The sequence below is a fragment of the Nannospalax galili genome, unplaced genomic scaffold (genome assembly GCF_000622305.1).
Source record: "Nannospalax galili isolate Female #2095 unplaced genomic scaffold, S.galili_v1.0 scaffold1187, whole genome shotgun sequence".
Taxonomy (NCBI): Eukaryota; Metazoa; Chordata; class Mammalia; order Rodentia; family Spalacidae; genus Nannospalax; species Nannospalax galili.
In genome coordinates this window covers 154,537-157,828 of record NW_008356355.1, presented here as the reverse complement: position 1 = coordinate 157,828, position 3,292 = coordinate 154,537, and positions in this window count along the sequence as shown.

The following is a 3,292-nucleotide window of genomic DNA, read 5'->3' as shown; positions in this document are numbered from 1 at the left end:
ATTCTCCTGTAGCCTGAAGTTTTTAGCAATCGTCTGTACTGTCAAAAAACCTTGAAGAATTTGATGAGAAATACAGAATATCAAAAGTAAATACAGCAGATAATGTTACTCTATTTAACCCTCGTCATTTCTTGTTTGCTCATTTCTCAGTTTTGCAACTTTTCTGCTATCTTCCCTGACTGTTTAAGATATGGGTCAGGAGGTAAAATGCGGTAAAAACCACAAAGCCTGAAGACTGTATCCCTTGTGTGGAGTGGTTCAAACAGCTTTAAAACACTGCTGAAGGGAAGAAGGGAGAAACGTGGGTCAAAAAGTTATGCTTGTGCTATTTTCAGAGGAAACATCACTGTTGCCTAAAACCTCTTAGCATCAGTTAGCTATATTTCTGCACGCTATTCAGCTAAGAGAAAATGACCAGGAAGAGTGTGTGGGCAGTGGGTGCTCTAAGCTGGTGTAAGCTGGGCTATGGAAGCCTTGCTCTGGACAACGGGCTTCTCTGTGCTCCTCATTTTCCAAGCTCGTTCCACAAAGCCTTCATCCCAAACATCTCAACACTGGGTGTCTTCTTGCATCTTTTCTTCTTTTAGATTTTCATTGAAATATAATATGGGGGCCAGGTGAGATGGCTCAGCAGTTAGGAACACTGGTTGTTCTTGTACATGACCCGGGTTCGAATCCCAGCACCCACATGGCAGCTAACAACTGTCTGTAACTCCAGTCCCAGGGGATCTGACAGCCTCTTCTGACCTCTGTGGGCATTGCACGACATGGGCGTACTTGCCTAAAAGCAGGCAATATATGCATACATGTAAAATAAAATTAATCAATAAAATTTAAAGAAAGAAATACAATATGGAAAACATCTACATAAACAACTCATGAATCAGTTGTAAGCAGTTTTTACAAAATGAACTTGTCCTTGTAACTATCTTGCGAGTAGAGAAGAGACTATCCCAGCATTCTGCAAAAAAAGGGAAAAAGTCAATTGAGATGAACAGTTTTATTAAAGAAGCAAGTGTGCTGAGGTCTGTTCCTGTAGTATAAGCCAAACCTGAAAGCAAAGATTCCTCTCTGACCCTTCAGAGACTGGATCTAACTCCCCAACAGGGGAAATTTACTGTTGATTAATCTACAAATTCTACTAGACTACACAGTCCAGCTCATTCCCGAGTTATTACATAAATAATTGTGTTCTTTAAACCCATTTCTGTGATTATGAAAGGCAAAGCTTGAGAATAACCTGCTGTTTTCTGTCTTCTTTTCCTTTCTTTCATTGATGTATATTTGTATTGAATTTTTGTGCCTTTCATACAATACATCTTAATCATACTTAGACTCCCCCTCTGCACCCCTATATAGCTCCCCCACTTGATTTCATACATTCCGTCATATATGTTAAAGCCTATCAAAACACCATTGTGTACCCAGATATCCCAGAGACATAATAAAAATTCCCACTCTCAGGTGTGGGATACTTCACTTTGATGTTTTTGTCAGAGATGTCCAGAAACACTCCAAATAAAACAGGTTATTGCCATTGCTCTTGGTTGCCCATAAAAACTAGGTTGTAAAATTCTATTGCTGTAGACATCGCACACTTTTGTCACAGAATTTGGAGAAATCAAGTTATATTAACCAGGAGGTTTCATCCCTGTTGACCAGATTTCATAGTACCAGAAGGCGCTATGCAGGATGGGGAGAAAATTATCAACAATCTCAATTGTGAACCATGAAAACTAGAATAATGATTGGCATGGCAAATATGCCCACTGGCACAATGGTGGCATGGATATTATGGGGGTGAACAACTCTTTTCTAATTTGATTTAAGGCCCATTGTACAGCAAGAAACATAGGCCATGTATTGTAAATCTGGCCCAGAACCCAAGGTTTGGAGACTCATAGATCCCTGGGGCCAATCTATTACTACTGCTTTGCTAATGTACATAGAATTAAACTGCCTTCTAAATTAGTTTATCTATAACCATAGATTAGGGGTGCAGCTCTCAGAGCTCATCAGAAAAGTTTGTGCAATGGACAGAACAGTTAGATTGCAACTTTTCCTTACTATAGATTAGCTCCTTCTCACTCTATTAGAATATGATTTGGATCTCTAAATATGGCCTATGTGGATGCATTTCTATGTTTCATCTTGGACAGATGACCTTCTCCTCTCATTCTCGGTGCTTCCCTCATGGGAACCTTTCCACTCCCTGAACCTGCTGCCATTCTACTTGGAAGGCTTTTTCTCTCCAACTTTGCATGACTTGTGCCCTCAGCATTCAGTTCTTCTTAGGAGAGAATGCCTCCTGGCTACCAAACACAAACTGGTTCTTCGCCTTCTGTCACTCCTTTGGACATAGTCTCTCCCTAGCACTTTTTATTGGCTGAATATGACACACGTGTATTTATCAGATTGGTCTGTGGACTCTTGAACTTGTGCTTCCTGAGCACAGCAATGTCCTTTCCCTTCTTCCTCATTTTTCTGTATCTTCAGCACCCAAAACAGGGAAAAGTTCATTAGACTGAATAAATAACCTTTCACTGAATAGGTTACACTCATCTGTCATTTCAAATGAGTACAAAGACTGATGGCAGAAAATGAGAAATGGTTTCACCTCCACCATGTTCTGCTCAAGTGGAGTCACATCCAAGAAGCATTCAGGCAAGAAATTCTTCTTCTGTTCTACCTCTCTGACCCGGTATGCTTAATAAAATCCAAACAGGTATGAATCATAGAAGGAAAATAATCCAAACAGGTATGATTCATAGAAGGAAAATAGTCCAAACAGGTAAGATTCTTGGAAGGAAAAGTAACCTAAAACTGGTATGCATATTAGATTCTCAATCCCTTCCTGTGCTTCCTCTCTTCTTCCTTTAGTGTGGATAATGATCATGTATTTAAATTTGTTATCTAGCAAATTATTGAAAATCTTTACTGAGTTATAGATAATAAATAATATTTATCTATATTAGTATCATCATACTTTGTGTTAAGTTTGATAAACATGTAAACAAATATTTCACATTACTGTTAAATAGATCGTTGATTGTTAAGACTATTGTTGCCCTAGGAGACCTAGCTATCCAACCTCCAAGGGCTTCATAGCTGAATCTATAAAATAAACTGTGAACAACAATGGTAGCAGGAAAAAAATATTCAAACTTATTACATAAATGAAAATTGCTCAAGAAATACAATTTCAAATACAAAACCTGCAAAATAAGAAGCTTAGAGATCTTCATCATAACAAGAGATGGGGAGGTGGTGTAGGCATCTCAGGAGACAGCTA